Genomic DNA, 15,057 nt, shown 5'->3' on the forward strand with positions numbered 1-15,057 from the left:
TTAATTATGTCAAGCTTAGTTACCTCCAAGAAAATTAATGATTTAATGAAGCAACCTAAAAGATGAAGCCACTATAGCTTTTCAGGAGTAATCATGGGTAATTAACACTTAGTTAATGAACTGCTATGCCAAGTACACCTGAATCAATGTCCTGATCACCTGAGCTCATCTTCCAGAAAAGTTTTAATTTTCTTAGAACTGCTAAAATAATAGTAATTTAAAAATTTGATCTTTTAAGACATATGAACATGAATATAATTTCTACTTTGTAAAATGAAATCAATAAAATAAATGTATAAATTTAAGAAGACATTATCTTTCACATGAATGTTAGCATTAATGTTACTGTTTTAAAATATTTTAGAAAAATGGGGAGCCTGGTAGGCTTAGTTGGTACAGCATAAGACTCATGATCTTGGGGTTGTGTGTTCAAACCTCACGTTAGGCACAGAGCTTACTTAAAACTTTTTTTTACAAACGTTATAAAACACCTCAAAGAAAATATAGTTACAATGAAGAAAATCTGGTTTAACATTGTCTGAATTTAATATTCTTGATAACGGACAACCTGTGTGCTATGGCTGAACATTAAAAGTCATGATAATGAGGATCTGGAACATAGCTATTTCATAGACATTTCAGTAACTAATGCTGTAAAAGCTGTGGGTGACCTTAAAAATACAAAAGTATTTGCTCTACCATGATCCTAAGTAAAGCAATCACATATGCAGAATAAATGACCTAAAGAAAAAATGAAATATAATTTGAAGCACACATGCAACAATAAAGAACATAAGAAGTTAGGAAAAGTAGCAGATTACTTAGTGTGCAAAATCAATGGTAGGTTGTTCAATAAAAATATATGCACATCTCTGCAAATATTTTATTGAACAGCAACATCTAGCCCCAAAGCAACTAACAAAAAAGAAAGAAAGAAAGAAAGAAAGAAAGAAAGAAAGAAAGAAAGAAAAGAAAAGAAAAGAAAAGAAAAGAAAAGAAAGAAAACCAAGAGAAAAGAATGCTGTTATATGCAGTTCGCCTGGGTGGCTCAGTTGGTAAAGTGTCTGACTTTGGCTCAGGGCATGATCTTGCAGTTCATGAGTGTGAGCCACATCGGTCTCTGTGCTGACGGCTCAGAGGCTGGAGCTTGTTTCAGATTCTGTTTCCCTCTTTCTCTGCCCTCCCCCCTCACACTGTCTCTATCTCTCAAATATAAATAAACATTAAAAAAGATTATTAGAAAAAAAAGAATGCTGTTATATGCAAAACAAATATGGCTCCAGTTGAAGGCTTTGGCAGTATGGTTATTTCTCATATATCTCCATTTTGGATGAAGATACATTGGATCACATGGTCACATTTTTCCAGTTTCATGAGTCTATAAATGTGTCTATGAAAAATGAAATTCCATAAAGACAGTGATGCAACTATTTCATAAATATATGGATATTTATATATATATAAATACATAAATATATATGAATAAATAAGTAACATATTTGTCCTGGGTAGCTCAACTTTCAGAATACAGTGCTGCTGTTTGAATTCCTGCATATTCAATTCCTATCTGGGTCAATTAGATTTGCACAAGGGGTAAACTCTGTTCCAAGGTCCCAGATTATGAAATGAATTTCAGCCAACCATTTGATGAATGTCAGTATGGGTTAAAGGAGGGTGGATCAAGAATATAGCCAGTTCATTCTAATCCACCAATAATGAATCTACCCAAGACCATTATTATTGCATATATTACAAAAAGTTTCTTAAACATTATTCCTTCTGCCCCAAATTGTTCAATAATAAAATTTGTCTTAAGTGCATGGTAGTAAATTTACTATGTGAGGTACTTTATAAAACACCACATACATAAATTACTTCTTAGTTTTTTGTTGCCACTGTTCAACCAATACAATCAATTATTTATTTCATATTCTCCCATTCTGATAGTAACCATAGTAAAGCTAAGATTCTCTTCAAAAGTGGTGGAGAGATTTGATATCAGAACAAAAACAAAGACATAAAGCCAATACATCTTAATCTCTTTCCTTATTTATCACTAACATAAAACAATCCAATCACCAACAATGCTCAGAACTTTACAAGCAATAAATTTCCCCAAACTAATTAGATTTCTAGGACAATAAACACTCTGATAACAAAATTAAATGGGAAAAAGACAATACATTTAGGTATATAAATTGATAATATTCATTTATGATGCATGGGTTATAGCATTTAAAATTGAACTAGTTTATATGGTATTGATATTAAACTACTACTAAGTATTATTAATCTCCATGAGATACATTTCCTTGTCAGCAATACTTATAATAATCAGTAAAAGATAAAAATATGTTCTATTGTCATCTAAAATTTTTTTAAGTTAAACCCCTTTAATTTTGAGGCTATTGTCTTTTTTTGTTGCTTTTTAGCAGTAGAGTAACTTATAAACCAGGAGTTGGCAGAAGGAAATCTAGTTACAAATATGTCCCTGTCCTCCTTATTAATGTTTCCAGGCATTTAACAAAGGTTAGCCTATCAAAGTATTTAAAACATGTCCCAAAGACAGCACATTTCAAATCATGTGTATTATTTTGGCCAATTTTCTTAATTTTCAACAACTTATATGGTAAAATGATCTAACTTGATATCACAATTTCTCTTTAAAACTATAACATATAAAGAACGTAAAAACAATTATTAGAACTTTAATTTTTATCTTTAAAATACCAAGCATTTAAAATTGTTTTCAGTTAAAAAAATAAAATTATTCCATATACCTGCTTTAATTACCATGTTTTTTATAGTTTATTTCTTCATATTAATATTAAACATGTATAAAAGGGGTCTAATGACACAAAATTTAAATCTATATTCTGATGACCAAGTTCTACATCTTTTTTAAATTGATAGGAAAAAATGAGACTTTTGTACCTATCACTTCTCCCCCTGCCCCAATTTTCAGCAAGAGGTCTGACAGACATTTGTACCAGAGAACTTCAATTTCTATCAACAAATGGTAATGGTTTTTCCATGAAAAGTAATTTTGTCAATCTCATTAAGAAAGATAAAAACAATCTGCTGTAATATAGCTAGCTGTAGGTATAGATGTAGTATATCTAGAAAAGAAATCAAGCAGATAATAAAGAGCAGTTAAGTACCTTATACTTTCTCAAAGAATGAACAAAGCAATACTTACAAAAGTCTCAATGTAATCAAAGAATAAATGTAACAACAACAAAAAAGCTTGGATACCAAAAGACAAGATTTTATTTGTGAAAAGATAGATTATAACAATAAAATTATGTATATATGGAATAAATATCAAGATCTGAGTTCTAGGTCTATATCAGCAATTATAGCTAAATGGGTGATAATGAGGCAAAGTATTTAATTTTTCTGTTCTGGGCCTCAAAATTTTCTCATATGACAGAGTTGCACTAGATAATTTCTCTTGTCCTTCCTAACTTAAAATTAATGGCTCAAGAACGATTTTTCTTTTTCTTAAGACTGATTTTTCTCATTAAAATGCTTAATTGCTGGATTTTAAAAAATAACAACTTTTGGTGCATTTAAATATTGATTTAGCCACTTGAAAGAAATACTTAGGAAGAAAAACTGTTATCACTCCCAATTAGGATTAATTTAAAGTGAAGATTTTTGACATTATTATGCAAATCATTCAGAAAATATGACTTGTATTACCAAAATTCTATTTATACATATATTTCAAATATTCATTTATGACAAACAGTAAGATATACTCACAGGGCAGTAGGTGCAATATCAAATGTCTCAACTAATTGTGCAAACTGGTTTGCTGAGCTAAAGTTATATTAGCATATAATTTGCATGTGACTATCTAGACTGTGAAGTCTATTCACAACTAATTTTCAAGTTAAAAATTCCATTACTACTACACTGAGGACTGTCACTGATTTTCCTTTTCTGATGCTTTTCAACCTAACAACACTGAGTTTGATTCTCTTCACCATGAATACTTAACTAAGAGTAGAACATATAGAGGCTAGAAATGCAAGGAGAGAAATGATTAGCACAGATCTCTGAGTCATAGCTGGGAAAATACTAAGAACATGAGGATGCAAGAATTGCGTGCATAGGCCAAATAATCCACTGTCAGATAGAGATACTATCTCTAGTTGAGAGAGGTTATGGTGTTTCATGAAAAATAATTCAGTTCAACATTACTCTGATTTCCTTTACTTACTAATGTAAATAAGTCATTAGATTATGTCTCCTACTACCCATCATTGTTTTTGTCATCTATCCAACTCTGATTCATTAATTATCTTTCAAACATGCTGGCCTTTCAGTTTCTTGATCACTTCTCTCCCAATTATCTTATCTCCATCCTACCTATGGTGCTCACTCTTTTTTTTGTTTGTTTGTTTTTAAGTAGGCTTCATGCCTAGAGCAGAGTCCAACACGGACGAGGCTTGAACTGTTATAACAGCTTTAGGGGAATGATGTTGGTGTAAGCCTAATTGGAGTGGTTTTAAGTGAAAATGTAAGGGAAGGAATTGGAGATACCAAATATTAGAAAACTCAAGGAGTTCTGGTGCAGAAAAATAGAATAGTAGCTGGCAGAGGAAGTGGGATGGGAGATGTTTTTATTTTCTTAAAAGGAAGAGATAAGAGTATGTTTATATATTATAGAATGCATCCAGTAGAAAGGAAAAGCTAATGGTACAGGAGAGAGATGGAAGAATTGCTAGAGTGACATCCTAGGGGATGAGGTCTGTGAGCAAGCAGGGGTTCTGTTTGAACTCATGACCCTGAAATCTACACTTGAGTTGAGATCAAGAGTCGGACACTCAAACGACTGAGCCACACAGGTGCCCCTATGGTGCTCACTCTTATGATCATACCTTAGACCTTGCCATTATCAATAACTGCTATACCTATTTAATCTCAGTTCGTGCTCTCTCCTCCCCACAACCACCACTTCCTATCTTCCCTAGAGTCCATATGTAATCTTTTGACCGCACTGAAACCTCCATACCATTGCCTACCACCTCATCACTCACTCCCCTTGATACACTCTTTCAACTATTTAACCATCTTGATCCATGATCAAACCTTGTCCCTACTTCCTTGCTCTTTTCTTGCTTTGTCTCACTTGCTCAGCAAAACTGTTAGGCTAAATTTAACTCTCTGCCCACTCCACATTTGCCTCATTACAGCTAAAAGTGGTGGGAGATGTGGCCCCATCTAAGTGGACTGGTCTCACTGTAAATTCATGACCTCAAACTTCAATAGGCCTTTAGTATAGGTGTTTAAATATTTCACTTATTGGGGTGCCTGGCTGGCTCAGTCGGTACTGTATCTCTTAATCTCAGGGTTGTGAGTTCAAGCTCCACATTGGGTATAGAGTTTGCTTAAAAAAAAAAAAGGTTTAATGAGTAGTTCACCTATGGTAACGTGGGGAAAGACAGTATTCTGTTGGTACAGATGCTGATGGGTGGCAAATGTAGTAATAGATGTCTCTGCTGGTTTTATCTGTTTTCTCAGTGAAAGGTCATAAGCTAAGAATAAAGACTGGTAAGTATATTACAGGTTTGTATAAAAAAAGAGAAAGTATAAAAAAGTCATTGTGGAGGGTGAGACTGTGTTAGCCATTTGTATTTATCTCTGGAGAAATGTCTGTTCAAGTCCTTTGCCCAGATTCTAATCAGGCTATTTGTTGTTGAGTTGTAGTTCTTTTTTTTTTTTTTTTTTTTTTTTTTTTTTTAAATTTTTTTTTTTTTCAACGTTTATTTATTTTTGGGACAGAGAGAGACAGAGCTTGAACGGGGGAGGGGCAGAGAGAGAGGGAGACACAGAATCGGAAACAGGCTCCAGGCTCTGAGCCATCAGCCCAGAGCCCGACGCGGGGCTCGAACTCACTGACCGCGAGATCGTGACCTGGCTGAAGTCGGACGCTTAACCGACTGCGCCACCCAGGCGCCCCGAGTTGTAGTTCTTTATATATTCTGCATATTCATTCCTTATCAGATAAAAGATTTTCTCCCATTACTTAGGCTGCCCTTTTGCTGAGGTGATTGTGTCTTTGGATGCACAGAAGTGTTTAAGTTTGAAGTAGTCCCATTTGTCTATTTTTGCTTTTTTTTTTTTTTTTTTGCCTGTGCTTTTGGTGTTATATCCAAGAAATAACTGTCAAATACAATGTCATGAAGATTTCTGCCTTTGTTTTCTTTTAAAACGTGTATAGTGTGTGGTCTTATGGATAGGACTTTAGTCCATTTTGAGTTAATTTTTATATAGAGTATAAGATAAGGGTTCATCTTCATTCTTTTGCATGTGGATATCCAGTTTTCCCAATACCATTTCTTGAAGACTGCTCTTTCCCCTTAGATGGTCTTAGCACTCTGGTTGATGATTGTTTGACCATGTATGCCAGGGTTTACTTTTGGGTCCTTTATTATATTCTATTGGCCTAAATATCTGCCTTTATGACAGTACCAAACCACACTGCTTTGATTACTGTAGCTTTGTAAAACTTTTTGAAGTCAGGAAGTATAAGACCTCCAACCTTGTTCTTTTGCAAGATTGCTTTAGCTATTTGGAGTCCCTTGAGATTGAGTCCCTGTATGACTTTAAATAAACTAATTAAGCCTGATGTGTGTATTTCCTCATATTCAAAATGGTGATATTATAAATTTCATGACATTTTGTAAGGATTAAATGAAATAACAAAAGTAATATGTTAATACCTGAGAGAAAGTCAGTTCTCAGTAATTGTTAGCTATTATCAATCCCCATGTTGTCAATATACCATAGTAATGCTCCACTTACAGGATGGATGAAAGTCAGGTGGGATGGTGAGATGGAACAAGGTATGCACTTAAGGAAGTAAGAAGGAATGGGTCCACTACAACAGTACCACCTACAACTGCCAAGTGAGTAGCAAGAAGCATTCTGTTATCAAGTCTTTTAATAAGCTTTCAGGAGTGAGCTAAGTAGTGTAGGAGGCACAAGAAATATGGCTACTATCCACTCACAGACTTTTTTCTAAGGAGGAATTGATTTTCGAATGTGAGAATATGATAGGGAAAAGAAAGCTGACTGTCCAGATTAAAAATATTTGCTTAAGTAGTTACATTACCAAAGGAGAAATAGCTTTATTGATTGGCCTATTAATAAAAATGTTGATTAGAATAAATTTCAAACATATAAGCAGAAATAATAACAAGGATGGAAGCCAAGATTCATTAAGTCCTTACTATGCTAGCCAGTGTTTGCTAAGTGGTAAATTTTTGTTATCTCATTTAACAATCCTAAGAAGTAGTTTCTATTATTATTATTCTGATGGAAGCCTAAGAAATGTGAGCCCAGAGAAGTAAAGTAACTGGTACAATGTCATACAGCTAGTAAGTGGATGACTCAGGATTCAAATCCAGATTGTCTAACCAAATGGCCCCTATCTAAACTATGCTGTCTCACAAGGTTTATAAAAAGAAAAAGAAAAAGAAAAAGAAAAAGAAAAAGAAAAGGCAAAATCATCCATAATTTAAACACTCAGAGATCATGACTGTTAGGCTGTTGATGCAAATCTTTACAGAATACTTTCTGCATACATATATCATATATTACATATATTATATTTTTTCTAACCCACTTTGTTTTTATTATCACTTTGCATGCAAGGTACTTCATTAGGTGGATATAACATAGTTTATTCAACCCATCTATACGGACAATTCTTAGGTTATCTCCAGATTTTTAGTATTACACACAAATTATGGTAAGAATTCTTGTACACACATCTTTGTTAACTTGTATCATTATTTCTTTAAGAATGGGAAATGGGATGATGGCAACAATGATAATGTACACTCCAACTTTTGATATCCTTTCTTAGGATTGTTTTAACAATGTACACTCCTATAGTTAACATGAGTGATAACCACATCATCTTTAACACAGGGTATTATCATTTTAAATATCTGATAGCTGAAAAATGGTTTTTGTTTACATTTCTTTGATCATTAGTAAGGCTTATTAGCTATTTTTGTTTCTTCTTTCAAGAACATCACATTGTTATCTTTTCCCCATTTTGTATTAGGATATTCAACTTGTTAGCAGTTTAAAAATTCTCTAAATTTGTTAAAAATATTAACATATGTACATATATGCGTGTTTTTTTAAATTTTGAAACAATCTTAAACTTATAGAAAAATTGCAAACATAGAAAAAAAAATTTTCCTGCTCCACTAGAGGATAAGTTGCTGACATTGATGACCCGTCACTTCCTAATTATTTAGGTTATGATTCCTACAAACATTCTTCTACATAACAATAATATAACCTCCTGACTTAAGATATTGGTATAATTTGGAAATTGTTACTACCATCTGACACTCAGAGCCCATTCAAGTTTTGCCACTTGTCCCAATATAATCCTTTATAGCAAAGGACTCAGTTGAAAATCACATGTTGCATTCACTTATCATGTCTCTTTTCAGTCTTCTTCAATCTGGAAGTGCCTTAGACTTTCTTGACTCTTACGGTCTAGACAGTTTTGAGGATTACAGGCCAGGTATTTGGTAGAATGCTCCCAATTTGGGTTTGTTTGGTATTTCCTTATGATTATTAGATTTAAATTATGTATGTTTGGTAGAAACACAGGAGCATTCCTGAATTCTCAACGCATATTATCAGATGATACATGATTTCAATTTGCCCCATAACTGCTGACATTAACTTGATTAAAGTTATGTCTGTCAGGCTTCTGTACCATATAATTATTCTTTCCCTTTTGTAGTCAATAAATATTTTGTGAGAAGGTACTCTGTGGTTATGTAAATGTCTTTTTCCTCAATAACTTATTTATTCATTCATTTATTTGCATCAATATGTACTCATGGCTTCCTGCTTCATTAAATGGGTTATAATCCATTTACTATCGTTATTTATTCTGATGCTCAAAATTTTACCTATTTGTCCAGTGGGAACTCCTTTGAGCTGGCTTCTGTATCCTTTTGACATGCCCTGCCCTGACCTCATCATTCTTTAAGCACTTCTAAACATAAAAAAGACATTACAGGTGTCTCCTTATCTTTCCTTTGAATTGAAAACATTTTTTTCTTTTTTTAAAGTAGGCTCCACACCCAATGTGGGGCTTGAACTCATGACCATGAGATCAAGAGTCAGATGCTCTACCGACTGAGGCACCCCTCATTGTCTTTCCTGTGAATCAAACATTTCTCCAGTCTTGAGTCCTTCATATGGAGAATAGTATTTAGATCTGATCACTAGATACAGTTTTTGCCATTTTCCCACTCCAAGAATTTAAGGCATTCTATTTTCTTCCTATACTTCTATAATTTCAATTACTATATTTAAATCTTTAATCTTTGGAAATATAGTTTGATGTGAAATATGAAAAATGGATTTCACTATATTATTCCCAAGTGATTAGGCTTTCCCCACTTATTTGAAATACCTCCCCATTACAAAAATGATGTTTGTTAATCATAAAAATTCAAAGACATAAAACATACAAAGAATAGGAAAAATACCAAAACCCACTACCCAGAAGTGAACACTGTTAACATTATGATGAACATCCTCTCTGACATCTCTCTGTACCAGCCCTTCCTTCTCTTACTGAGAGAAACTAATGTGGGATATTGAGAAGTATGCTGATAAAAATGTTTTTCATTGTGAAGAATATTTTACCGATACACAAATATAAGCAGGGTTATAAGAACTATGTACATATTTGTTTAATTTTGACATTTCTCTCACAGCCTTTCACATACTACATATATTATGAGTTTCTAAAATGGTCTTAGAAGGAAATTTACTTTGAGCCTTTCGTGAGCTTCTCTGACCACATATCATTAAAATTTTGGAACCTAAATTGACATCTCCTGAATTAGTATTAGAAAAGAATTTGGGATTGGCTATATAAAATTTTATATACCATATATCCCATTACTAAAATCTGCTTTTTCACTTTATTATATCTTGGATGCTAAGCCCACCTCAACTCTCTTATGCAGAAAACACTGCTGCAGAAATCACCTGCTAGAACCACTACTACAGTCTTTGCAACTAGCATCAACTGTAGACCTTAATAAAAGCCACGGCCCCACCACCCTCCGAAGAGTATTTCTCTTGAAAGGCAACAGGCACTTGAGCCCAAATAAAGCTGTAGTTTATATACCTTTCCTCAACATTTGAAAGATTTGATTGGTATTCTCTTTGTTCTCCAGTGTTACTTTCAAACCACTCCTCCTCCTTCACTTTCTGGTAAAACAAAACAAACAAACAAATATCCAGACTTTTTTACATCTAACCAATTCCAACCATTCCCCTTTTTAAGCTGCTGTCTTTATCAAGCTCCTGGACATTTTCCTCTATCAACTGAAGATACTACATGGTTTACAGTTCTAATTCAAACATCTTATTCTCAATCAACACTTCTGATCTTAGTAACTTGCTTTGTCCATTTACCCCCACTATTAAGATTAGTAAGTCCACTACCAGTCCATTGTCCCTTTTCTCCTCATATATCAACAGCAGTTGTCTTCAATTCATTTTCTTAGCCATAGAGTTTGTGATCGATCACGTTTACTTTTTAATACTTAAACTCCTTCTGTTGCCTGCACCTGGCAAAACTTCAATCCTGCCTGCACCAGGAATCTTATCACAGTGCAAGAAAGTCACACAACCTGACAGACCTATAAATATTTGATACTTCTCTAGTTGGTGTATTCTTCTAGTCCATGAAACAACCATTTCAAACCTTCCCCATTTAACCCAAATTCCTAACAGGTAACTAACTGTTCCTCAGTGGATGACCCTGCCTATTATTCACTGAGTAAAGAGAAGACCTCGGTCCATACCTTCAACACTACTCAAGCTCCTGACTCCAACCCTACAAACCTATTTGTTTGTATCTACACTGTTCTCTTCTTATTCCTTTCCCTCCTTCCCCCCAGTGGAGGAAATGTTACTACATCTTAATGGCCCATCCCTGGCCTTGAGTGGCTTGGGAATTCTGCCAAATTGTTTAGTAATTTGCCTAATGCCATACAAATAGAAACCATTACTTCCTTTTCTAATCTCCATCGATTCTCTCTCTATTCAATTTTTCTCATTTACATTAAAATAGAACAAAACAACAAAAACTTGTTGCTTCCTAAATCTCCTCCAATTATTGCTTTTTCTCTGTCCCCCATGAACAAATTTCTTATGAGAATATGACCTCACCTATCTCACAGAACACATCTTCCTTATAGCTCTATTACTCTATTTCACAACATGATCTTTCAATTCCTTTGAACACACTAAGTCTTTCCTTAACACACTGGCTATTCCTCCAGAATATTTCTTGACCTTTGTAGGATGGCCTTCTTATCTTCAGGTCTCAGCTCAAAAGCTTCCTTTTCAGAGAGACCATACCTGAACACAACTCAAAGCATATCCCTCTACCCCCTCATATAACTTGTGGAAAATGTTCTTTTTCCTTATAGTACTTATCACAACTCCTAATGACATATACATTTATTTACTTGGCTTTAAAAATTTTTTTGTGTGCTTTCTCACTAAACACTACACATGGTCAAGAATAACAGCTGCTTTGTTTACTGCAATAAACCTGGAGTTTAGCATTATGTAAGGCTCATAAAAGGTGCTCAGGTTCATAGAAGGTGTTCATGTCAGAGAATGTTCCAAAGAATATTGCTGGACATATGTTTTTTTAACATCAGTAAATGACACCATCCTAGTTCTATTGTCTGAAACCTGGAAAGCATTCTTGATATTCCCTTTACTCTTTCCCCAACCTCAATGAGATCAAAGAGATTAGAGCAGTAGCTAGCAATCATATTACATAAGTACATGTAGGGCCCTGGGGCCTTATAATATCTCTGTTAGAATGTGGGTTTATTATTCTGAGTGAGATTGTAAGTCATTGGAAGGTTTGAGCCAGAGTAGTGATAAGAACTGACTTATGTTGTAAAACGGTGCTGTTTAACAAGATCAGCCACTAATCATATATAGCTACTTACATTTAAGTTAATTAAATTAAAATAAAATAACTCTTCTTTAAATATTTGGTAGAATTTGCCTGTGAAGCCACCTGGCCCTGGACTGTTGATTGTTAGGATTTTTTTTCTTGATTGCTGATTCAATTTCTTTGTTACATATTGATCTTGCTCATCTTTTCAATTTCTTCCCGTTTTACTTTTGGTAGTTTATATGCTTCTAGGAATTTATCCATTTGTTCCAAGTTGTTCAATTTGTTGGCATACAGTTGTTCACAATATTATCTTATAATTGTTTGTATTTCTGTGGTGTTGGTTGTTATTTCTCCTATCTCATTTGTGACTTTATTTATTTGGGTCCTTTCTCTTTTCTTTTTGATAAGTCTGGCTAGAGGTTTATCACTTTTATTAATTTTTTCAAATAACAGGTGCCTGGTTTCATTGATCTGTTTTATTAAAAAAATTTTTTTAGTTTCTATCATTTATTATTATAAATGATCTTTATTATTATAAAGATTATATTATTATTATATAAATATATAAAGATTATATAAAGATTATTAAACATATAATTAATATTTTATAATATTATTAAATTATATATTTGTATAAATTATATATTTATATATTATTAAATATATAAAATTATATAAAGATTATTATTATTATAAATGATCTTTATTATTATAAAGATTATAAATGATCTTTATTATTACCTTCCTTCTGCTGGATTTAGGCTTCATTTGTTGTTTGTTTTCTAGCTCATTTAGGTGTAAGGTTAGATTATTTATCTAAGAAAATCTAAGATTTTTCTTGCTTCTTGAGGTAGGTCTATATTGCTGTATACATCCCTCTTAGGACCGCTTTTGCTGCATTCCAAAGGTTTTGGACCATTGTGTATTTTCATTTTCTTTTGTTTCCATGTATTTTTTAATTTCTATTTTGATATTCTGGTTGACCCATTTATTGTTTAGTAGCATGTTGCTTAACCTCCAATATTTGTGGTCTTTCCAAATTTTTTCTTGTGGTTGACTTCTAGTTTCACAGATTTGTGATCACAAAAAGTGCATGGTATGATTTGTATCTTTTTATACTTGCTGAGGTCTGATTTCTGACCTAACATGTGATCTATTCAGGGGAATGTCTCCCATGTGCAGTTGAAAAGAACGTGTATTCTGCTGTATTAGGATGGAATGTTCTGAATATATCTGGTAAGTCCATCTGGTTCAGTGTGTCATTCAAAGCCATTGTTTTCTTGTTTCTTTTCTGCTTAGATGATCTGTCCATTGATGCAAGTGGGGTGTTAAAGTCCCCTATTAGTATTGTGTTATTATCAATCAGTTCCTTTATGTTTGTTATTAATTGTTTCATATATTTGGGTCCTCCCATGTTGGGTGCACAAGTATTTACGATTGTTATGTCTTCTTGTTGGATTGTCCCTTTATGATTATATAATACTCTTCTTTGTCTCTTTTTACAGTCTTTACTTTAAAGTCTAGTTTATCTGATACAAATATTGTTACTACAGCTTTCTTTAGACACATTTGCATTATAAATGATTCTTCACACCCTCACTTTCAATCTGCAGGTGTTTTTAGGTCTAAAATGAGTGTCTTGTAGGCAACATATAGATCAATCTTGTTTTTTGTTTTTTGTTTTTTGTTTTTGTTTTTGTTTTATCCATTATGACATTCTATGTTGTATGATTGGAGTGAGTAGTGGTCCAGTAACATTCAAAGTAGTTATTGATAGATATGTATTTATTACCTTTTTATTATTTGTATTGTCATTGTTTCTGAAGATTTTCTCTGATATGTATTCTGCTCAAACTATTCCAAAGATGCAAAAAAGGGAAGAAAACTTACAAATTCATTCTATGAGGCCAGATTACCCTAATACCAAAACCAGATAAAGACTCCACCAGAAAAGAGAACTACAGGCCAATATACATCATTAACATGGATGCAAAAATTCTCAATAAATCACTAGCAAACTGAATCCAACAATACATTTAAAAAATCATGCACCAAAATCATGTGGTATTTATTCCTGGATTGCAAGGGTGTTCAATATTTGCAAATAATCAACATGATACATCATGTTAATACAAGAAAGGGTAAGGATTATATGATCATTTCAATGGATGCAGAAAAAGCATTTGACAAAGTACAACATCTATTCATGATAAAAATTCTCAGCAGGGGCACCTGGGTGGCTCAGTTGGTTGAGCATCTGACTTTGGCTCAGGTCACAATCTTGCAGCTTGTGAGTTCAAGCTCCACATTGGGCTCACTGCTGTTAGCGCAGAACCACTTTGGATCCTCTGTACCCCTCTCTCTGACCTTCCCCCACTTGCATTCTCTCAAAAATAAATAAAACATTAAAAAAAAAAAAGCCTCTCAGCAAAGTAGGTTTAGAGAGAACATACTTCAACATAATAAAGACCATGCATGAAAAACCCACAGTGAACATCATACCCAGTGGTAAATAACTGAGAGCTTTTCCCCTAAGGTAAGACAAAGATGTCCATTCTCATCACTTTTCTTCAACATTGTACTGGAAGTCCTAGCCATAGCAATCAGACAACAAAAAGAAATAAAAGGCATCCAAATCAATAAGGAAGAAGTAAAACTTTCCCTATTTGCAGATGATATGATACTATATAGAGAAAACCCTAAAGTCTCTATCAAAAACTACTAGAATTGATAATTGAATTCAGTAAAATCACAGGATACAAAATCAATATACAGAAATCTGTTGTATTTCTATACACTAATAACGAAGCAACAGAAAGATAAATTAAGAATACAATCCCATTGGCAATTGCACCAGAAAGAATAAAATATCTAGGCATAAAACTAACCAACAGGTGAAAGACTTGTATTCTGAAAGAATATTCTAAAAGAAACTGAAGGTGACACAAACAAAGAAAAAGATATTCCAGTGTCATAGGTTGGGAGAACAGATATTGTTATAATGTCATCCTTCATGGGTAAAAACTGTACTGTTAGGAACAAGACAGGGACATCCATTATCATCC

General features: G+C 33.4%; 1 protein-coding gene across 3 annotated transcripts in view; it reads right to left on the reverse strand.

Moving 5' to 3' along the window:
- ELP4 (elongator acetyltransferase complex subunit 4) overlaps nucleotides 1-15,057 on the reverse strand; it is a 248,367-nt gene that overhangs the window by 159,564 nt on the left and 73,746 nt on the right. The gene's annotated exons all lie outside the window — the stretch shown is intronic.

The sequence above is a fragment of the Puma concolor genome, chromosome D1 (assembly GCF_028749965.1).
Source record: "Puma concolor isolate L17-30 chromosome D1, mPumCon1.1.hap2, whole genome shotgun sequence".
In the NCBI taxonomy this organism is placed as follows: Eukaryota; Metazoa; Chordata; class Mammalia; order Carnivora; family Felidae; genus Puma; species Puma concolor.